The 24,225-nt window shown below is 47.7% G+C and overlaps 1 long non-coding RNA gene across 1 annotated transcript; it reads left to right on the top strand.

Annotated features, from left to right (window-relative positions):
• Positions 1–408: 408 nt before the first annotated feature.
• Positions 409–24,179, top strand: LOC124178169. Its single transcript, XR_006869756.1, has 3 exons — positions 409–420; positions 4,186–4,192; positions 23,875–24,179. It is a non-coding gene; the product is annotated as an uncharacterized LOC124178169 (long non-coding RNA).
• Positions 24,180–24,225: the final 46 nt, after the last annotated feature.

Raw genomic sequence — 24,225 nt, 5'->3', positions numbered from 1 at the left:
TATAATTAAGTCTGGGTCGAGGGCATTTAATTTAATTAAGCTGGCTGATGAACCCGTGTCAAGAAAGAATTTTCCCTTCTTGTTACGAAGTTCGGGAGCACTTAGTTCGACTACTGGGCTCTCCTGGTCGGTGGGGGTCCAGAGTACGAGACATCGTTCTCCAGGAACCTCACTGACTGTTGGTGTTCTCGGGGTCGACTCGATTCGCTCACTCCGCTCGGGCCCGCAGGGGAATTTGCCCGGCGAGCCCCAGGGCAGTTTAAAGGCTCCCTTTGCGGGGAACGTCCCCGAGATGACTGTTGCATTAACGGGCAGCACGGGCAACACCTGGTTTGTTTGCAGCAATGTGTATATCCGCAAGGTGTTAACGGACTAGTATATGGCCCTCCCGTAGCAGTCTCGCGGTTATCAGACGTTTGCGTGGGTTTAGAGAAAAACCCGGTTGCCGGTTGTGGCGACTGGCTTCGATAAGTAGTCATCGGTCTACCTTCCCGAGCCGTCGGCGACGGAGTTCGGGAGTTATAGCGAGCGTAAAGAACACGCGCCATTTCCTCCTGGTTCGACTCAATTCCTTTCCATTGACTGCTTCGAAGCGCTAGCCTTTCGGCTATTTGGAAGGCTACTTCGTGACTTTCCGGCTCTCGCAAGTCTACCGCGGCTCCGATATGGGTAGGCAACCCTTTTACGAATGAACCTAGCGCGATTCGATGTAGCGGGTCCCGGTTCAATTCTGGCGGTTCGACGCCAAAATATGACTTGTACGCGCTTCTTCCGCCGCTTAGCAAAATTCGGACTTTGTCGTAAAATTGCCCGATGGTTTGATCGCGTTTCATCCGGACCGTCATCAGCGCCTCTGTATAGTAATCGTAGGTGTGTCCGCGGGCGAGTCGATTTTTCAACAGTTTCACTAACCCGGCCATGCTCTCGATCTTCTCGCCGTAGATACAGTTTCGCGCGTCCTCGCGTAATCGCGATATTACTGCGCCGAGGTACTGCGGTTCTGCCGCGGCCGGCACGAACATGGACGCGTTTTGGATGTCTTGCAAAAAATCTCGTAACGGCATATTCGTCCCGTCAAATTCGGGAATGTTCGCGAAATTATTTTGAATAGTCAAATTTTCCACCATAGTGAAGACACTGGCGACCAGGTCGGCCGTCACATCGGCGGCGTCTCTGGCCTGAGCGTGATTTGGCATGTTGATAAGTCCGGGGGTAGGGAAGGATATCGAAAGGATAAGCGATTCTATTACGTATAGTTCGACTCCCTCTTTTGTTAAAGATAAGAAAAATTCGAAAAATTTTTGATTTCAAATTTCACAAAAATTGAATCCTCGATTCCAATTCCCAACGAAAATCACCTCCTTAAATCCCACTTCTGACACCAGTTTAGTCTGTCACGTGCGGAGCGGTCTCGCACGCGACGACTTACCCTCTTTGTTATCACGAGGTTTATTTATTTAATTATTGGTGGATTCGGGGGTGAACGTCCTCTACAGGGCGTTCCGTGGGAAATGGTTTGGAGGATTTCAATTATTGTGTGCGAATGTTTTGAATGGAAGCAAGTATAGATATTTAATGAATAACTAGAAGCAGCGATATTAAGACAAGGAAGCTTACAATATGTTCTTACGCTACTCACGTTCTCGCTCTTTCGTGATCTCACACGTGGATTCGGCTTCGGCCTCTCAGGTGCCGAAACTTACACCTTCACTCACTCACTTATGTACTACACGGCTTGATCAAGTTCGTGGCTTTGCTTATAGCGCTTAATTCTAACTTCACAGACTGATGTCGCGACGCGAGATGCCTGAATGACCGCGGATAGATTCACAGGGAATTCTCTCTGTGATCGTCGGAGACTCAAGACTGATAACTCTTTACTCGACAGCTCTGAAGGAGCCTGATTCCGTAGATGTTGGTTTAATGCTGTCTCTAACGGGACTGACTTCGCTCGCTCGTCCGACACCCCTTGGAACGTCGGACGGCGAGCGAGCTTTTTGCTGAGTTTGCAATTTTTAAACAAAGGCTCGCCTCGCAACGGTCATCCTCGGAGCGCGTGATTTCGCGCTCGCCTCATCCCGGTGTTGATTACACCCGGGATCCGGCGGGCGCGAAGACGCTGACGTTGCTGTCTGTCCAGCTACGCCGTTGCGCTTGGCTATACCACGAACTGATTATAATGAGATACTTTATATGGTCAAACTAAAACTATGCTTCCTTGTCTCTACGATAATAATAATAAAAAATGATAAATGTAGCGTTACAATTTTGGGTAAATGTGCGGCGCTCGTGACACTCGAACCGGATAAATGCGAGTTCTTGCGTAGCGAAGTCGCGTATCTCGGGCATATCGTTAGCCGCGACGGGTTGCGAATGGACCCGAAGAAGTTAGAGGCAGTGCGTAAATTCCCGCACCCAAGGACGCAGAAAAACGTGCGGCAATTTCTGAGACTCGCCGGTTATTACCGTCGGTTTATTCCGGATTTCGCAGCCATATCCAAGCTCTTATCAGACTTACTCAAAAAGGGAAAATCATTCGTATGGGAACGAGAGCAGAAACACAGCTTTCGCAGGCTTCGCAAGGCCCTCTGTCGAGAACCGATCTTACAATACCCCGATCTATCTAAACAATTTATTCTAACGACCGACGCCTCGGAATTTGCACTCGGTGCAGTATTGTCGCAAATTCACGATGGCCACGATCTACCAGTCGCGTACCACTCTATAATCTATACTAACGCTGAAAAGAACTACGGAACTACGGAACAGGAGTGTCTGGCCATAATCGATTCAATTGAACACTTCTCCACGTATCTCTATGGAAGAAAATTTAAGCTCGTAAGCGACCACGAGCCTCTCAAATGGATGCGTTCTACGCTCGATCCAGGCAAGAGGCTCAACAGATGGAAAATTAGGTTGTGTAAATACGATTACGAATTTCAACATAAGCCAGGGCGTGAAAATCTAAATGCCGACGCACTCTCCCGTAATCCCGTAGACCTAGAGAAATTCTCGTCTACAAGTGATTCGGAAGTAGAGACGAACGTCCCTCAGAAGGCTCAGATCTTGCCTTTATCTTCGAAACCCTCCGGTAACAGAAAAGACAAGACACCTGAGACATCAGCTGGCCCGTCCAAGGCAGACGCGTCGGTCATAGCGGCGCGCACACGCTCGCGCCTACGCAGCGTGCCCACGGTCCCCACAGTACCCGAAACAAGAGAGGGGAGCTCGGAGAGCTCAGGCCCGGTGGCGACACGAACGCGCGAGAAGGTCGTTACAAGACCCGCGAGGCGCCCACCTCCCGCCGATGCGAAACCTTCCGGATCTGAACCCGAGAGCTCAGGGCCACCCATACAGCGCTTACACCGCAGTATGTTGCCCTCACAGTTACTTTCATCGAAAAGACCGAAGTCTCCACCCCCCGTAGAGGTCAAGCCCCTCGGAGGTCCCCAAGAGACGGTGTTTTCATCGGAATCCGCAAGCGAGACGGCTGATCAGAGGCCTGCCACTATCACGGTCCCGCTCACCGCCCCCAGCAACGATTCAGATGAAAGCACGGAGGAGTCGGAAGCAGATAATACAAAGACGGTAACAGCAACTCTCGAAGATTCAATTAACAAATTCAACGTATCATTAAGGCGTTTGGAAGAGAGGCATCACGCCAATTCCTCCCGCGACCCCAAAAAGGGGCCCGATAAAGCAGATTTTGACTGGCCGGATCATCTGTCGGAGGGGGATGAGGTAAAAGAGGAGGCCCAGATGATTCTCCAAGAACAAGACCCTTTCGATGACATCGTCGGAGATGCTGAGCTTGCCAGCCGCTTGAAAGCATTAGAAGACAGGTTCAAGTCACCATCGGACCAGGAATTAGTACGGCGGCTGAGTGCGAGGGAGAAGATATCATCACGCGCGGAAGAAGAAGGAACGGAGGCGGACGACGAAAATGACGAGCAACCAGCTGAAAGAGAGAGCACGCCGCGATAAAACGCGAGAGAGAGACCCGAGACAAGTATGGCCGCGGGATTCAAGCGCGAACCCGACACCACGCAGCCCGCTCGGACCTCTCTACTGCCCGCTCCCCGCCTCACGGTGAGATGGTCATTGCCCAGCAACGATGCGGCCCCGGCTGCAAAGTCTACACCATACCGAGCACGTGCGCTACCACGTGCTATACCTTCCGAAAAGTCTCCCGGTAATAAAATCAAATTCATAACTTTCTCTGATGACCCCATCATAATAGGATCGAAAGACAAGAGCTCGGCCCCGATCACGTCGTCCTCACTGGACTCCTCCAGTGAAGAGGAACCTGACCAAGAAAAACCTATAGCAAAAACAAGTACGATAATTAGCTCGCGCGAATGTCTAACGTACAAACCAGATAATTTAGTCCATTTCATCTCTGCCGATGGAGAATTATCAACCTCGGTGGAAAAACTACTCGCTGACCTAGGTAGGATAGATGGACAAACAATTAAAGACCGGAATTTATCGATCGGACAAATAGCGGTGACTCCGCATGGGTCCAATAAAATTTATAGCATTGTTATTAAAAAACGGTACTACGACGAAACAAACACCGAGCACATATACAAGGGACTCGAGAATCTTAAATTCGCCCTTCAACAAGCGGCCGTGAAGTCGGTTCGTATTTCACGCTCGGGCGACTATACGGACGAACTACCGCGCACAAAACTGCTCGATTGGTTAAACAAGATACTCGGTAATACAAACATAGTCACCACGGTGTGCTATGGTACCATTCGACGACCACCGAATAAACAACACCCGCAAATAATTGAGGAATTTCATGCGAGCCTTGTCGGAGGCCATCGAGGGGTAACCAAGACCTATCGTAAAATCCGTGAACGTTTTTACTGGCCTTCGCTGAGAAGCGAAGTGCAAAATTATATTCGTCGCTGCAAGGGCTGTCAGGAACGTAAATTGGTTCGAGCGAAAACGCGCGAGCCGATGCTCATTACTGACACGCCGGCTGACGTTTTTGGTAAGGTGTCACTCGATACGGTGGGTCCGTTGCCGACAACACCACATGGCAATAAGCACATATTAACCATGCAAGACCACTTATCGAAATATTGTTTAGCGGAACCGATACCCGATTTAAAAGCGACTACGATCGCCGAAGCTATGGCGAGGCGATTAATTGCGCAATTCGGAGCTCCCCGTGCGATCCTTACCGATCGCGGAGCAGCCTTTACCGGAAATTTACTACGCGAAATATCCAAAATCTTTCACATAAATCAAATAACGACATCCGGCTATCGACCACAGACGAACGGAGCGCTCGAACGAAGTCACATACTGTTAGCGGAATACATAAAGCAGTATGCAGGTACGTACGACGATTGGGACCGTTTGTTGCCATACGCGGAATTATCGTATAACACTATCGTGCACGAGGCGACAAATTTCACCCCTTACGAAATCGTGTACGGGAGGCTGCCTCGGCTACCGAGTCAGTTCCCCGTGGACGAAAAACTATCCACGTATAATTCGTATACTATCGAGCTAATAAAACGCCTCTCCGAAATACGCGAAATGGCCGGTGAAAATCAAAATCGCGCGAAGGAAACAACCAAAAAAGACTACGACAAGAAAGTCCGTCCTTTCCCAGGTAAAGTGAGCGACCTTGCCTATGTCCTTAAGGAACCTCGTAAGGGTAAGTTCGACTCCCAATATCATGGCCCATATAAAATTGTCCAAATAACTGACCATAGCAATATAATACTAGAGGCAGAAAACGGGAAAAGGATAAGAAAGCATGTCGACAAGGTAAAACTGGCAGTGGTATAAGCCGCTAGCCAGATTGCTGAAATTGTACCATAAAAATATATATATCGGAATGTACAGCGGAGCTACGCAGTAATTGCCGTAAGCAAAGCAAACACATGTATGAAGGTGTGCAAGTATGAGTGTGAGAGGTACCAGTAAGGCGTGTGTAAACATGTTATCTGCATGTGTTCGCAGAAGAGTGCGGGAGTGAGAAAGAGAGACGCGTAAACAACCAGTGTAGGAGTACGAGCCACCGTCCACCAATTCGACGATGTTGTGCGTGTGGATGCTTCTAGCTTCGACGGCCCTAGCCGCCGCTGAGCTTCGCAGCAACAACGCGTATCACATAACACCCATGGAAGACCAGCCGGGAATTTACTACGAGAGAGTGGCCCCCCTCCGCTTGCAACACGTGGACTGGAGAGTCACCGTGTTCATGGATATAGACGCTTTTATTACGGATTCACCCCCCGCCGAGAGGCAGTTAAACGAAGCATTCAAGGCATGCTGCCAGGTCATGTCCAAAGAGGCTTGCCGTGAAACGACAAATTTGGATTACCTTCAAGGACTCATGAGGCGCGCTAAAGAAATGGCGGACAACCTTGAGGCCATTTCTCACCACTCCAGACTCAGCGCGCCGATGAAGCCATTACAAATCAGAACTATGAAGAAACGATCGGTCCCGCTAGGTTTCATTGGGTCGCTCAGCAAATCTCTGTTCGGCACCATGAACGAAGAGGATGCTACGTATATCAATGCGCAGATCGATCGATTGTTTAGTGACCAATCGAACCTAACTCAAATTATCAGCAAGGAAATACATGTAACCCACTCAAAATTCCAGGAGTTGCATCGAGAACATCGGATGGAATTAGACATGGTTGATAAACTGCACGCACGGATGAATCAGCTATCCAACCAGACGAGTTTGATGATGCGCCGGAACATCCTAGCGAACTTCGCGTACCGAGTGGAGGCGAAGGTCAAGCAGTATATCCAGACAAGCGAGAAGTACTTTCACGCGATATCGATGGCTAGAGAAGGACGCTACGATCCCAGCATGTTAACAACGACGCAGCTGACTGCCATAACGAAGGAAATACAAACTCGGGCACCCGATTTCGAATTTCCCCTCGCGATCGAGTACTTACGAGGGGAATCGTTGGCCCGCGTAGTCAATACGGACATAGTGTTTCACTCGGGCAGGATCCTAATTGTGGTACATATTCCCCTGCTCGAGCGAACGGCTTATCATCTTTACCGAATGCATGCGTGGCCAGCCTCGCAACGCGGAACGCTACTAAACGGATCGGCTCATATTCAGCCGTCGGCACCGTATATAGTTGTGTCGGCAGACCACCGTACATACTTTATGGCGGACTCCGTATACATAAACCAATGCACCAGTGTAGAGCGCCGATACATCTGCTCGATGGAGACCCCTCTTGAGGAGGTATCGACGTCACAGCAATGCGAGGTAGCGATGCTAATAAACCCATCAATTGACGCATATAGGCACCGCGATGTGAGGATACAAACGACGGATGACCCGTTCTGGAAGCATCTACCCTCCCAGGGTGGATGGCTCTATTCTTTACACGCATCAGAACATATCCACATACTCTGTCCAGCAAGAACGGAAGTCTCAACCACGTTGAAAGGTGCCGGGATACTCCACCTCAGCTCTGACTGTGTTGGACGCACCCGAAGTACCTCCCTCACTGGAATGCGGGTTTACGAGAGTCGTGAACAATACTTTTATGCGCCGGAAATTTCACTGAATATTTCTCTAATTGCCCCCAGCTTCGGAAAACCGTTGGAGGAAAAATTAGAAAACTCAGCTCAAGGCAATATACTGTCGCAATATACCGGGAAGGACCCAGCATGGCGAATGTCACGTGCTGACGAATCCCTGGACGACGTACAACGGCGACTCTCAGAAATCGGCGGGCACCGCCGTGACAAGGAGGAACAGCACATCCTGTTTACGACCGGGTTTGCCCTGGACCTCCTTTTTGGAATAATATTGGCTACTTACATATGGCGAGCCAACATCTACAAAGTGGCTAAATGGATTGGGTTGCCATGCAGACGCCCGAAGCGTAAGGCACCTGCAACACATTACGAAGATATCGAGCTCGCCCAGACAAAACAGGACCCATGTCGAGACCACGGCGGCGCCGGAAACCCGAGTGCGGCCCCAGAAATCGCCCTACGTACACGGTACGAAGTGAATAAGGAAGGAACAACGGGTCTACCCAAGGGAAGAGGAGGAGAGTTTTCTTGCCCCCTTCCCCGGCAAGAGGCTGAGGTGGCATACTAGGAAAATAACACCCTCAAAAACATCGAGACTTCTCCCACTACCACGCCAAAGGAAAGGAGAGCCAGAGGGCCTAACCATACGCCATTCGATTCCCGGAGTTAGACCCGAGCAGTCGCAAGTTTAGAAAGGAAACAGCACTTTGAAAATCGAGTAGAATATGTCCGACGCGGCTCACTTAAACACGTTCGCGAGGGCGAAGGCAACCAAGGAGTGCGCGGTCTGCCGCGAAAGCCTAACGAGTTGCCCAACCTGGGTAACTTGCTATATAAAATGGGCGGATCAGGGGAACGGGTCGGAACTCAACCCCTGTCCACTGTGTAAAACGGAGCTACCGGGAGAGGAACGGGTGGCTCACGCAGTCTCGTGCTTATCCAAGTGCGAGATAGCGATCCGGCCACCAGTACGAGTACCAGCGCCAGTACGAGAGCTACCACCAGCAAGAACAACTGCGCCCGAACCGGCACCGGCTGAGGCGGCGGTTTCGACCGTTTCGCCGAAGCTGGTGGTGACAGCACCACCTACAACGGCGAAGGCTACAACGGCGGTGATGACCCAGGCGGTGGAGAGTCTGAGGAACGGCACCTGTCCGACCTGCAGAAAGAGCGGAGGAAACCAGCATTGGGAGGAATGCTACTTGGAACGTTTCCTCTCGCGCCGGAGGTCGGCGAGCACGACCTGTACACTCTGCGGCGAGAGTGTCGGAAACAGGCCGGGCCTACACGCGGGCCACTGCGTGGAAGCCTTCGGCCGCCTCCTCGTCGAGAAGAAAGCAGCTCCGAAGACAGCCCGAGAAGAAAGACCTACGCCAAGGATCAACGCGCCGGTGCAGGCGACAACGTCACGGCGCCACACTCCCGCAACCAAAGGCAAGTCAATACAAACCGGGCGGGACACTAAAGACAAGGGAATCCAAACGGACCACCTGGTCATCTTGGAGGGAGAAGAAGCTCCCTTCTTGATTGATTACAGGAGGTTGACCAGGGTGATGATTCCCGCCGTCCGTACACGGATCCTGGGTCGCTGGATCACCCCGGAAAGGGAGATGATGCAACTCCTGGGACCCGCAGAAGAAGAAGAACCGGCAGAGGGGAACCTGATCCAGTGAGAGATGCCACCCACAACGCCAGGATCTCCGGCGAACCTCGCGGACGTCCTGGTGGACGAACCGGAGGTCGCCGAGGACCTGATCCAGTGGGAGACTCCACCCACAACGGCCGAGTCAACACAGACGGAAGAAGATGACAACACCAAGGCCGTCTGAGGACACCAGGACCAAGCTCACGAGGGCAACGCAGCTGGCGAGACGCAAGGACGACCGAGCGACGAGCCAGCAGTGTGGTGACACGTGAGTGATAAGCCAAACGAAAACAAAAAGAAAAGTGTTGTGTGTGTGTGTGTGGGGGTCATGAAAGAGCGTATGCGCAACACACAAACAATGTAAACACCGAATGTATGAAATGTGCGGTCAGCTGTGAGCCAACCCTCCAGTGTCCGTGTCACCGTCGGCCCGGCGCACCAAGTCGATGAGGGCATCGACACCTAAGGGGGGAGGGATGTCACGAGCGCCGCACATTCACCCAAAATTGTAACATAACAATTATCATTTTTTTTATTATTATTATTATCTTAGAGACAAGAAAGCATAGTTTTAGTTGACCATATAAAATATCTTATTATAATCAGTTCGTGGTATAGCCAAGCGCAACGGCGTAGCTGGACAGCCAGCAACGTCAGCGTCTTCGCGCCCGCCGGATCCCGGGTGTAATCAACACCGGGATGAGGCGAGCGCGAAATCATGCGCTCCGAGGATGACCGTTGCGAGGCGAGCCTTTGTTTAAAATTGCAAACTCAGCAAAAAGCTCGCTCGCCGTCCGACGTTCCAAGGGGTGTCGGACGAGCGAGCGAAGTCAGTCCCGTTAGAGACAGCATTGAACCAACATCTACGGAATCAGGCTCCTTCAGAGCTGTCGAGTAAAGAGTTATCAGTCTTGGGTCTCCGACGATCACAGAGAGAATTCCCTGTAAATCTATCCGCGGTCGTTCAAGCATCTCGCGTCGCGACATCAGTCTGTGAAGTTAGAATTAAGCGCAATAAGCAAAGCCACGAACTTAATCAAGCCGTGTAGAACGTAAGTGAGTGAGTGAAGGTGTAAGCTTCGGCACCTGCGAGGCCGAAGCCGAATCCACGAGTGAGATCGCGCAAGAGCGAGAACGTGAGTAGCGTAAGAACACACTGTAAGCTTCCTTGTCTAAATATCGCTGCTTCTAGTTATCCCATTAAATATTTCCACTTGCTTCCATTCAAAATTAGTACATAATAATTGAAATCCTCCAAACCATTTCCCACGGAACGCCCTGTAGAGGACGTTCACCCCCGAATCCACCAAAAATTAAATAAATAAACCTCGTTAATAACAAAGAGGGTAAGTCGTCGCGTGCGAGACCGCTCCGCACGTGACAATAGAATAGGTAAAACTTGGTGTGTATATTTGTGAAGGGGGGGGTACATGTGTTGCCATCGGGGGGGTGAGTCGACCTAAACTATGAAAGGTACAAAAGGGTTGTAGACTTTGACGGGGTCTGATCACGCCTCAGCCCTTAGCGTCACTTAATCCTGACTAATAGATACGCGCGCGGCAGGGGGGGGGAGTGTGTAGGGTGACGGGGAGTGTGAGGTAGAAAGGGTCGGTATTGCGGGGGGTTGGAGGGGGGGGGGGGGGGGGGTAAGGTGGGACGGGGAGTGAGGTAAAAAGGGTTGGTATTGCGAGGGGAGGAGCAGATCGGCTGTAGAATGCAGGCTAACCTGGTGTCGTCGGCGAGTGTAGGTAATGGTGTACGTGTAACGGTGTGAGTGTCGGTGTCTCTCTCGTTTTCTCTCTCTCTCTCTCTCTTGGATTGGTGAGTACCTGTCAGTTTAACGTTCTGTCGCTCTCCTGTTCTGCCCATTTTCTGCTCTTCCCTGCCCGTTTTTCGGGCTCTGCTTCCAGGTTTTTTTTCTCTCCCGTCGCTCACGCAAAATTTGAGCTAAAAATCGTCGTTGCTCTCTCTTTTGAGCTACGGGATGAGGCAATAAACTGAAGACTGGTATCCTATAACCTAACATTCTCGACTGGAACGACTTGGCAGTTGACGGACGGACGATTGCTGTTCACAATACCTACGCTACCTTCCCTCTTCCCATTGGACGACCGCTAGGGAATCTCTCGGAAACAATACACTGTAACTGGCATCAATCTTCACTTTCCTAACCTCAATATTTGGGTTACTTATTGGCACGCTTTCTGCTCACCTGTCAATCCCGCCTTTTCTCCGTTGTGTACTGGTGGCGCCATCTGTCGGGATTCATTTTTCATTTCATGAGCAATTATCGATACGAGCTCTGTCGATAATCGGATCATTTACTTATCATCTGGACTTCAAAGACTCAAATTATCTACTTGCGAACACGCTGAACGATCGATTAATTACTTCTCATTTGCATTACCATGGCCCCAACCTGTGCGATCTGCGATGTCGCTATCAAGCGCAAAGAGCCTTTTGCCTCCTGTACGGGTGTTTGTTCACGCGACTTTCACCTCTCATGCATTAAATCTGCACATAATTTTGACCCCACGGAATTTGGCTCTTCATCAGTTAAATGTGAACAATGCATGCGACGTCGGTCAACATTACTCGAGCGTTCGCCCACATCATCACCTGATCATCTGAACCTGGAGCTTCCCATCTCGATGCAAGCAGCTGCAGCGCCAACTACTGCAACTGAAATGGCCACCACTGCGACTGCAGCGTCTTCTGCTGCACCTCGCTTCACTATTGACGATGTGATGTTCCAGCTACAGGCTAATGCGGCGGCCCTAGACTCAAAACTCGATAGAAAAATCGATAAGCTCAAAATGGACCTCACTACTGCCTTTGATGCCAAACTCGACCAAAAAATCGAAACCTTGAAACATGATATGATGCAGCGGTATGACGATATTCAAGGCACAGTGGCTGGAATTATCCAAACAGTTTCCACCATTCGTGAGGATGTTGCTGGCCTATCAGCTGGTCAGAGCACCATCTTGTCGAGAGTTGCGGGTGTTGAATGCCAAGCTCTCGTATCGGCTGAGGAAATCTCCTCAATAAAACAACGACAAGTCGAAGATACTTCTGCAATTAAGCAAGATTTGGCCTCCTTTATTGCCTCGAATGCATCCTTGCCACGGGCATCTGTTGCACCAGCTTCATCTACGACAACGGAATTTGTTGTTCGTGGTCTACCATTGGAGCTCTCCCTATCCGACTCTGAGATTGTGAATGCCATCTTCTCCACTCTGGGTGTCTCTCAGCTCTTAGGTGACGTTCTTGATACACGCGTCATGAAACCCAAAACGGGCCAGCCTAATGATCCTCACGTTCGTAACTCCACTTCGAGCGCTGTGTCCAAGAGATCGCTAGTGGTTCGCCTAAAATCATCGGTAACTCGTGACTTCGTCCTAGAAAAAGTGTCAGCTAGAAGGGTCCTTACCGTCCGTGATATCTTCTCTATGAACCGTGATGACCGCATCTACATTAGCGAATTGCTTCCAACAAACATCCATAAGCTTCTACTGTTAGCCAAATCCAAAGCTCGTGAACTCAACCTAAGCCATGTGTGGGCTAATCGGGGTGTTGTCAAGGTTCGGAAAGAAGGCTGTCCTGATATTATAATTCTCCAGTCCGAGTCGGATCTCAATCGACTAACCTGACTACCGCGATGTCCTAAGCCGACTTTGCCGAATATAATAATGCAACCATCTATGTCACATCTCAAGGTTGCGTCCTTTAATGCTAATTCGCTCCTTGGCCATTTTCCGTTCTTTATTGCGCATGTTGCTCTTAACTTTTATCACATCATATCTATTTCGGAAACGTGGCTTCATGACAATATTTCAGACGATCTTGTACAACTGCCAGACTATTTTCTCTTACGCAATGATCGAGTTGGCAAAAGGGGTGGTGGGGTTGCCTGCTACATTCACAAATCGTTACGCTTTAAATTACTGGCGCTCTCAACCCCTGATTTCTCTAATGCTCCAGAATATCTGATCTTCGAGACTCGCAATACCCAGGACCGCTCAGTTCTGTTTGCCACTATATATCGACGCCCAAAAGGCTTCTTATTTCACAATTTTGAGCACATATTCTCTTCTATTGCCATAAACTACCAAAACATTATCTTAACTGGCGACTTTAACTGTAATCTACTACAGAATAATTTTGAATCAAGCTCACTTCGTGAATTTGCCAGCACACAAGCTCTTCATATTGTTGAGGCTGGAGCGACCTTTCACACAAGTACCTCTCACTCTCTACTTGATCTTTTCCTAGTTGATTCTTCCTCTAAGGTCCTATCTTTTGATAAATCCTCGGCTCCTTTCATCGCTGGTCACGATTTACTTGAGCTCACTTACAATTTTCAACCCGATCCTCGCCCAGCACATATGATTGCCCGCAGAGACCTAAAACATTTTGTTGTGACAGATTATCTGGCATCGCTGTCATCTTCTCTGTCCCGACTAAATACTCCGTCTTTCTCTACTCTTTCCTCACCTAATCACTTTGATAATATGGTCCGTGGTGTTTCGTCTGCCATCGCTCAGGCTTTTGATACCCATGCTCCGCTGAAGCAATGGACCACAAACAGAAGGATGGCGCCATGGCTAACCGATTCACTACGATCGAAAATTAAGTATAGAAACTCGCTTCATAACCGAGCTAGGCGTACGGGTGATTTACTGTCCATGGCCGTCTACCGTCAATATCGCAATGCCCTTTGTAGTGAATTACGTATCGCTAGAGATAATTTCTACTGCTCCCGCATCTCGTCGATCTCTGATCCGTCTGGAATTTGGAGGGAGCTGTCGTCTCTCGGTCTCACTAAAGCTAGGGGATCTTCTCCTTTTTCCTTTTTTTCTCCTGATAGCCTGAATCAGTTTTATTCCGCTGTCTCAACCTCTGATACTCCCTATCCAGACTCTCTATCTTCCCTATGTCTACCCCCACTGTCTCCCTCTCAACCTGTGTTCGAGTTTGCCGTGATAACCGCTGATTCATTGTCATCAGTTTTAAGTGTTCCCCACTCCTCCTCATTATCCCAGGGCCCCGACTTACTCTCTAACTATGCAATTAGTAAAGCTGTCCCGCTTCTGTTTAACAGCCTTCTGGATTTATTCAATGCAAGCCTCCGTCTGTCACATTTCCCGTCATCATGGAAACGTGCCTTCATTCGCCCAATACTTAAAACTGTTCCTCCGTCGTCTCCATCTGACACAAGACCAGTCGCAAACCTCTGTGAGCTCTCTAAAGCCCTGGAGCGAATTGTTTTCGGTCAGATTACTGACTTTCTCCATGCCAATGATCTTGCTGATCCCTTTCAATCTGGCTTCAGGAAGGGTTATAGCACGTTAACTACTTTACTTAAGCTTAATCAAGACATCAGACAGGCAGTTGATGACAGAAAAATAACGGTGCTTGTTCTCTTTGATTTTAGCAAAGCGTTTGACATGGTTCCACATCGCCTACTCCTACGTAAACTTCGTCTCTTGGGTTGCTCGGATGGTGTGCTTGCCTGGTTTTTCTCATATTTATCTAAACGACCGCAAGCAGTTGTTGATGACAGGAGAGCTGTTTCCTCCTGGTGCCCCACTAATATGGGTGTTCCACAGGGATCAGTTCTTGGTCCTCTTCTTTTTTCAATCTTCATCCGTGATATTGGCATTGGTCTGAACTATACCCAATACCTCACCTATGCGGATGATACACAGATTCATCTCACCTGCTACCCCAGTGACCTGGCTCGTGCTCTATCCGATCTGACTCTCGACGTGAATTATATCTTTGATTATGCTGTGGCGAATGGACTCAGGTTAAACCTTGCGAAGTCAAAGGTTATGATTTTGGACAGTGGTGCTTACATAAATCAAATTGATTTTTCGACTCTCCCTCGCATTCGAGTCAGGGAAAATAAGCTTCCCTATGTCTCGCACGCTCGCAACCTGGGCATCATTATGCAATCAAATCTTTCGTGGCACAGGCACATTATGCACATTTCGGCCAAGGTGAACTTTACTCTTTTTCGCCTAAAATATAATAAGAACCTTCTATCAAAGAAATTGCGCATCACGCTTATAACTGCCCTTGTTTTTCCACTTATCGATTATTGTTGCCTCGCCTATATTGATTTAACCGGTGAACAGAACCTGATATTGGAACGATTAATCAATAACTGCATTCGCTTCATTTTTAACGTACGTCGTGACATCCATATCTCCCCATATCGCAACAGCTTATCTTGGCTTACGGTTTCAAATCGCAGAAATTATTTTATGGGCATCCTTATTTTCAAGCTCCTCAAACTAGATGTCCCTTCCTACATCCATGACCTCTTCTCTCTTGCTCCCACATCTACTCGTCCAACTCGTCTCCATTCTACACCAACATTCTCTATCCCCCTACATCGTACCTCCACACTACGCAATTCTTTCGTTCTCTCTGCTTCCTATTTCTGGCATTCCCTTCCTCCTAGCATCACAACTCTGCAGTGTCTCCCCACCTTTAAAAGAGATCTGCGGACGCATTTGCTGGCTTCCCAGCTCTAATATATTTGGTTTCTTTCATTGCATGCGGTTAAATTGGCTTGCTTGCCACTCTCCTTTTCTTTTCTTTTCTTTCTTTTTATTATTATTTCTTTTTCTTTGCACTATTTGTATGCTTTACTTGTGCTATATTTATACTTTATTTGTGTTTATATTCGCTCGCGGTCTCTCCGCGTCTTGACTCTATACTCTGGATGCTTCTTCTTAGTTTTCTTAGTTTTCTTAGTTTTAAGCCTAGATTGAGTCTTATCACTTTATATTTAATCTGTTTTCATGTACCCATTGCCCACGGAGTTTTTTCTCCAGGGCATAATAAAACTTATTCATTCATTCATTCATTCTCTCTCTCTCTCTCGCCTACCCTCTTCGCTTCTCATGAATTTCTCTCCTTTTTACTTGTTGTTGCTTCGCAGGCCGTGGTCGTTAAGTGTCAAATGTCGACGCGTCGCAGCACGCTGCAACACATAGATGTACTATCTATACGAATATAAGATTACAACAGAGGGTAATACGGTAGTCTGTAGCTTTAAGAAGAGTCAAACAGGTAGTTACGTTTCTAATTTCCACATCTGTCCTTGTGGAACATACTTCAATCCGCCCGTTACCGGAGTAAGGGCAGAAGAAGTTATTGCTAGAGGCACTATTTCCTCTAGAATACCCGACCCAATATGATTCAGGGTAGAAGAGACAGAAGATAATTGGCAGCAATTACTGAGTCATCTACATACAATCGCTAGGGTTGGTAAAGCAGAACTAAAGCATTTTTCAAACTTTTGATACGTGCTTACGAGTTCAACTTCGGACTCTGCAATTATGTCAACCGAATATCATGCCTTGGGCTCCAAGCCTGAGGCATTGGCTGCACATCTGATTGAGAAGACTTACGAAATCTCAGGGATAACTCCTGAAGATTTTGTTAAAAAACACGATGCAGACCAGTTTGATTTCAGCCAGTTGCAAGCTGATTTCAAGACTCACTGCATTGACTATATGGAAGCATTGAGTCCAGGATTACCATCAATGGCAATAGATTTCTGCGCCAAAATCATCTTTGAAGTCGGGCCAGAGTCGCGAAAAGTCAAAAAGGGGACATCTGATAAAGAGTGGAAGTTCATTTTCACAAAAGTCTCAGTCAAGCATGTGTTCTTTGTTGCCACATATAAACGGGGGACATCGGAGTACAAGCAGGACTCAGCTGCTGGGCACATGGTAGTTTCTTTGGAACAGGCAGGGTTGTAGGCTTCAGAGACTTTCTCAAGGTTGGCAATGTTTGCTTATAATTCAGCAGTACCTCACATCCTTTCAACCCCGCTTGCTGGGGCAATATTCAGTAGAGATGATATTCCTAACTTGGCAAGGGAACTAGGTGAAGAAGTGGTTGAGGTTATTGTTAAAATAAACCAAAGCTGTCAGAGTGGCGGGCATTATCTGCGTATGTCATCTTCTGAAATTGCTATGTGTGCTTCGGTTTCAGCTACAAGAAACCTCAAAGAGGCGTCAATAAGGGCTGCAATCGTCTCAAAGGTAACAAAGCAATACATAATGTAGAACAAGAAGCCAGTTATGAAGAAATTTGAAGTGATAGCTAAGTATGCAACAGGTGGCGTACCTGCTGAATTCCAGTACGAAAAGTAGTAGAGGAATATGATAGAGCTCGATTAACCAAGAGCTCAGTATTCAGGCAAAGGTCAGCAATTGCACAGTCTACTTTATATTCTACTGTGCATGCACCGATAAGCCGAGAGACAAGTGCAGAACCACACACTAGAAGCATGCCTCAAGCCCCACGTTGAGCGCCAATTCTGTGACGGGTTTTGAGTCCGCACTTATACTGTGGAAGGTGGGAACAATTAGAGACGGCGCGAGAAAGTCGGGGCCGATAGAATAGGTAAAACTTGGTGTGTATATTTGTGAAGGGGGGGTACATGTGTTGCGATCGGGGGGGGTGAGTCGACCTGAACTACGAAAGGTACAAAAGGGTTGTAGACTTTGACGGGGTCTGATCACGCCTCAGCCCTTAGCGTCACTTAATCCTGACTAATAGATACGCGCGCGGCAGGGGGGGGGGAGTGTGTAGGGTGACGGGGAGTGTGAGGTAGAAAGGGTCGGTATTGCTGGGGGGGGGGGGGGGGGGGGAGGTGGGGTGTAGTGTGACGGGGAGTGTGAGGTAGAAAGGGTTGGTATTGCGAGGGGAGGAGCAGATCGGCTGTAGAATGCAGGCTAACCTGGTGTCGTCGGCGAGTGTAGGTAATGGTGTACGTGTAACGGTGTGGGTGTCGGTGTCTCTCTCGTCTTCTCTCTCTCTCTCTCTCTCTCTCTCGCTTGCACTCTTCGCTTCTCGTGAATTTCTCCCCTTTTTACTTGTTGCTGCTTCGCAGGCCGTGGTCGTTAAGTGTCAAATGTCGACGCGTCGCAGCACGCTGCAACACATAGATGTACTATCTATACGAATATAAGATTACAACAGAGGGTAATACGGTAGTCTGTAGCTTTAAGAAGAGTCAAACAGGTAGTTACGTTTCTAATTTCCACATCTGTCCTTGTGAAACATACTTCAATCCGCCCGTTATCGAAGTGAGGGCAGAAGAAGTTATTGCTAAAGGCACTATTTCCTCTAGAATACCCGACCCAATATGATTCAGGGTAGAAGAGACAGAAGATAATTGGCAGCAATTACCGAGTCATCTACATACAATCGCTAGGGTTGGTAGAGCAGAACTAAAGCATATTTTCGAACTTTTGATACGTGCTTACGAGTTCAACTTCGGACTTCGCAATTATGTCGATCGAATATCATGCCTTGGGCTCCAAGCCTGAGGCATTGGCTGCACATCTGATTAAGAAGACTTACGAAATCTCAGGGATAACTCCTAAAGATTTTATTAAGAAACATGCTGCAGACCAGTTTGATTTCAGCCAGTTGCAAGCTGATTCTAAGACTCACCGCATTGACTATATGAAAGCATTGAGTCCAGGATTACCATCAATGGCAATAGATTTCTGTGCCAAAATAATCTTTGAAGTCGGGCCAGAGTCGCGAAAAGTCGAAAAGGGGACATCTGACAAAGTGTGGAAGTTCATCGGTCTGTCTTGTTGATGCTTGGTGAACAACGTCTACCCGTTATCGCTCGTCACATTTTCTGGCCGTTTTTTGAGTTTTTCTTTTGTGAGTTCGGTCTGTCTAGTATTGATCGGTTCGCGCTGTGCCGGCTCTTAAGTGGTATAAAACTCTTTGCGCCTTGTAGTGCAGCTATTGAATAATTGAGACACACAGTGCATTATAACCCGTTAAAATTTCACGGACGGTTTGACTTTGTTGTTTCTTTCTGGAGCTGTCAGTGTCAGTGTCAGACTAGTGAGGTTGAACGCAGCCTTTGTTGACTGTTGACTGTTTTGGGGTTACCTTTGTGCTATCTATAGCCGTCTATTTATACCAATCTGTGATACCGACTTGCTGATAGTATGGCTTTTCTAAACTGTGCTTTGTACTATGCCTCTATAGATGTCCCTAGTAGTGATATTACGACTGGCGACAAATGTAAACATTCATTTCATGCTTTCTGTCTCAAAATACGGTTTCAAGTCGAAACTAGCAGGGCTGCGACAGATCGTGTACGTTGTTGCTGCCCTATTTGTATGAGAGATGAGACAACCGCCATTGGAGCAGAAATTCAAAAAATTTCAACTCTACTTGTGGCTATGAACACTCGCCTTGGTGCGTTTGAAGCCACAGCGGCCAAGGTCAACACGCTCGTAACGGTTATCGAGGATCTTCGAGGAAAATTTGACAGCATGCTAGCCGATAATGTAGCTCTCAAATCAGGTCTCAAAACTGTCAATGCCACCGTAACAGAGGTAAAGAAAGATGTTGATTCGCTGGCTGAGGTAGCGTCTCGCCATTCAGCGGAGATTAGCGAAATTGGAAGCAAGCTTGCTATCAGGCAGACTAGCGTGCTGGCACCTGCTGATGAGGCTATGTTGTTGCGGGTAGCTCGCAATGAAGTTGCGAACCAACTAATTATTACAGGGATTCGAGATGGTTGTGATCGCGAGCGTTTAGATGAAACATTGACCAAACTGCTAGCGGCTCTTAATATACAGCTGCCTCCTGATGCCATAATCCGCTTCGAACGAATGGGCCGCTATAGAGCTCAGAGTGCCCCTAGTGCTTCAACCTTGCGTTTGGATGCAACTGCTCCTGGCTCTCCTCCTGCCTTCACTGCGCGTCCTCTTCTGTTAACACTTCGGTCTCCTGCTTGGTGCGATCAAGTAATTGCGGCTAAGAAGCTGAAGCCTCAACTCCGCGCTGCAGAAATTGATGCCACCCTCTCGGACCGAAAGGTTTATATTAACAAAAGGCATCCTGTACAACTTCACCGATATCGGAGTCAGATCTTGAAGAAGTTCCCGTCGCTGAGCCCGAGGTCTGTGTGGATATCTGACGCTGCGTTGTTTGTTCGACCTGGACCGGGGATCAAACCGTTACGCTTGCAGCCTTCTTCCGACTTGTCGACCCTAACCGGAGCCCTACAATGACTCACACCTGCGACTGTTCTCAAACCTAAGCGCTCACTGACCCGCCCGGAGCTCCTCAATGTCTGCGGCCTTAACGCCCAGTCGCTGCCTGCCTGCAAAGAATTGCCCATGCCTGCCCGTGACGTATCAAAAGTCTTTTGCGTATGTTGGCGTTGACTTTTGGAACTCTCTGCCTCCGTCAATTACATCAGCGTCCACTTTGCCGGTGTTTCGTATCGGCGTGCTAGAAGATCTGCGAGCGGAAGAGACTGAGCGTGTGCAGCGAGGGTGATGTTTGTGAAACTATTGAAATCAACAGACGTATTGTATGATGTATGATGTATGATGTATGCTGTATGATGTATGATGAATGCTGTATGATGTATTATGCCCGCAGAATGTGGCTGCCCTCTCTGTATGTACGCTTTTTATTCGGTTTGTGTCTATTCCTATTTCTATTAATATTTTAATTTTATTCTTAATTTTTGTATTATCTTATATTATTTTGGTATTGTTCACCAACAGCTATATGTGTGTGTGTGCCCATGGTTGCTAGGGGGTATTACCCCGCGATCAAATAAATACTTTCTCTCTCTCTCTCTCTCTCTCTCTCTCTCTCTCTCTCTCTCTCTCTCTCTCTCTCTCTCTCTCTCTCTCTCGGATTGGTGAGTACCTGTCTAGTCCACTTTCTGTTACCCTCCTGTTCTGGCCATTTTCTGCTGTTTCCTGCCCGTTTTCGGGCTCTGCTTCCAGGTTTTTTTTCTCCCCCGTCGCTCTCGCTAAAATTTGAGCTAAAAATCGTCGTTGCTCTCTTTTTTGAGCTACGGGACGAGGCAATTAACCGAAGACTGGTATTCCATAACCTATAATTCTTGACTGGAACGACTTGGCAGTTGACGGACGATTTTGCTGTTTACAACTCCTACGCTACCTTTCCTCTTCCCATTGGACGACCGCTAGGGAATTTCTCTGAAATATTACACCGGAGCTGGAATTAATCTTCAAGTACCTGTTTACGTGAATGTTTGGTTCCTGTGTGCTTCAGCGTGTGCGTGTCTATTGTGAGTGCGATTTATGCGGTGTATTAGTATCTACACGACCTTCTACCACGTCTCTGTGACATTTCTTTCAGCTGGTATTTTTGTTACTCTCATTACACCAAATCGGTTGCATGTCTGATACTTGCTTTGAGTGCAAACGGCTTGTAGCCGGTGAAAAACTCAAGTGTGTAGACTGCTCAAAAAGTTTTCATCCAGGGTGTTACAGATACTATACGAGTAATAGAAACTCTAGTCCTTGTTGCTATAAAAATCTTGGTAACACGCCATCGAGTAGTTCTCAAAATATCAGAGAGCAGTTGACTTGTATTGTCGATACACCTGTCATGTCTCAATCGGGCAAAACTCTAGACTCGATAGCAGCCCTTCTAAATAAAAATGTTGAAACACTTAATGCTTTCATTAACTGTCAGAATACATTTAATTCTAATATGGCATCTAAACTTAATACCATTGAAAATATTGTCAAAACAGTGAGTGATCAAGGTGAAAGAATAGCACAATTAGAGGCCAGCAACGTGTTACTAACTAGGGAAATTGATTCTTTACGAGATTCATTAGCCAATACACCTGTCAACTCCTCTGCCCAGATCACCATTGCTGGTATACCATTTACGGTTACTAATAATCCGTTAGAAGTTGTTACTAAGGTTCTGACTGTACTCGGTGTCCCTGAACTTGCTTCCGACATACTCGACATTCGCTTAATCACCCGCAGACCTCCGTCGAGCCAAAATCCTGAGCAGGATAACACCAGAGAGGCATCAAAATCATTTATCGTTTCCTTTAAATCCTCTCAGATTAGCAGCCATATTATAAGGAAAAAGCGTTCGCACGGCACATTAGCGGTTATGGATGTTTTTGCGTGTGATAAACTCGGTAATATTTTTGTCAACGAGTTTCTTCACCCTAACACGTATAATTTGTTGCGCAAAACTAAGAAGATCGCGTCTGACAAAAATTGCAAATATGTATGGTCTAGGGAGGGTCAAATCTACGCACGAAAGCAAGACGGATCTCAGCTTATTCGTATTACCTCGGAGGCTGATCTCGACAAGTTAGGTTGATTAAATCATGTACAGAACTCTCGAAAAGCAGTGACATTGCACGATAGTTCTATGTACTTTAAAATCTGGCAATTTAATGCAAACTCGTTATTGGGCCACATTGACTACATCAAATCATATCTTAGCGAACATTTTTATCCCGTTATTTCTATATCTGAAACATGGCTCAAGCCTGAAATTTCTAATGATCTTGTTAAGATTCCGAACTATTTTATTATTCGTCATGATAGAATAGGAAAGGGATGTGGAGGTGTTGCGTGTTATATTCATGAGTCATTGAAAGCCAATCTATTAGCAGCTTCACCCTGTTTGTATTCTAATCAACCTGAGTTTCTCCTGCTTGACATACACTATCCTAACCAGGACTCTATATTATTCACGTCCATGTACAGGCCGCCCAAAAGTAAACTATTCACTGACTATATAAACACTTTCTGCGAGTTTAGTCATTCCTTCAAAAATGTCGTAATTGCTGGTGATCTGAATTGTGATCTTTTGTCTAACTCTGTTGAATCTAGATATCTTAGTGAGATGGTTTCGGACTTCCGTTTCCGTTTGAATGTGAGTGACAGGTGTGCGAAAGAGTGCGAGAGAAAAGGCGAGAATTTAGCAGGATAGCAAAGGTGAGGAGAAAAGGAAATAGGGCAGAGAAGGAGCGGGAAAGACATAGACGGGAGGTCGGGTGAAGGGAATAGGGAGGCAGGGATAGAAGGGAAGGGCGGGTGAAAAAGAAAGAAGGGGGAGAGTTTTGAGGTTAGGCAGAAAGAGCTGGCGGACGGCAACGATTCGGAGAAGATAGGAAGAGGCAGTGACACCTAGGGAGTAAGAAGGGGGATAGAGTAGACAGGTAGGCGGCGGATAGATAAGGTAGGAAGCGGTGAAGGAGAGAAAGAGTATGAGTAACGCGGGTGGCCAAAAAGAAGGGGCGAACAGCGAAGAGGAGGAGAAAAAGAAAGGTAGGCCGGGGGCAGTAGCAGCGTTAGGGAGGGATAGGAGGCATAGCCTGGGATCGGCGACGGTGCTAGACTTATGGAAGAGAAAGCGGGAGGAGGAAGGGGAAAAAGGGGAGGAGGAGGTAGACGGGTTGCAGGAAAGAGAAAGAGTATTTGGGAAAAGCAGGAAAGTGCACCGGTCGCCGGAGGGTAAGACAGGGGAGGAAGGGAAGGCAGAAGGAGGGGGTATACAAGATATGCTAAGGTTGATTAGGGAAGAGCTAAAGATAGGGCTAGAGGAGGTCAAGGGGCAGGGAAGGGGGATCAGGGAAGAAATGGAAAAGATTAAAGGCGAAATGACTAGAAGGGAAGAGCAGTGGGAAGTAGAGAGGGGGGAGATGAAGGAAATGATAAGGGATCTAGGTAAAAGACTAGAAGAGGTAGAAGAGCGGAGAGGGGGGGAGATGGAAAGGGTAAAGGAGAGGCTGCTAGAATTAGAAAAGAAGAGTGCAGAAGGAGGGGGAGAAAGGCAGGTACAGGGGAATGCGGAAGTGGCGCAGGTAGCTATAGATAGATTAAAAGAGATGGAGTGGGCCATAGAGAGGAAAGAAAGGGAAGAAAGAAGGGGAAATATAGTAGTGAGAGGAGCGAGACTTGAAAAGGGAAGAGAAAAGGAAGAGTTGAAAAAGATTTTGCAGCTGATAGGGGTAGAGGTCGAGGTAAAGGATATGTGGGAGGTAGGCGCGAAAAAGGGGGGAGAAAAGGGGATATGGATAGCAAGACTAGGAAATAGGGAGCAAAAGAAGCAGGTAATGGGAAGAAAAAGCCTACTCAAAGGGAGGGAGGAGAGAATAGACGAGGATCTCACCTGGGCAGAGAGAAAAATGAAATGGAAGTTGAGGGAGATAGCAGCTAGTGAGG

The sequence above is a fragment of the Neodiprion fabricii genome, chromosome 3 (assembly GCF_021155785.1).
Source record: "Neodiprion fabricii isolate iyNeoFabr1 chromosome 3, iyNeoFabr1.1, whole genome shotgun sequence".
NCBI classification, from domain to species: Eukaryota; Metazoa; Arthropoda; class Insecta; order Hymenoptera; family Diprionidae; genus Neodiprion; species Neodiprion fabricii.
The sequence above is the reverse complement of the archived record's forward strand: the minus strand, read 5'-3'. Positions and strand labels throughout refer to the sequence as shown.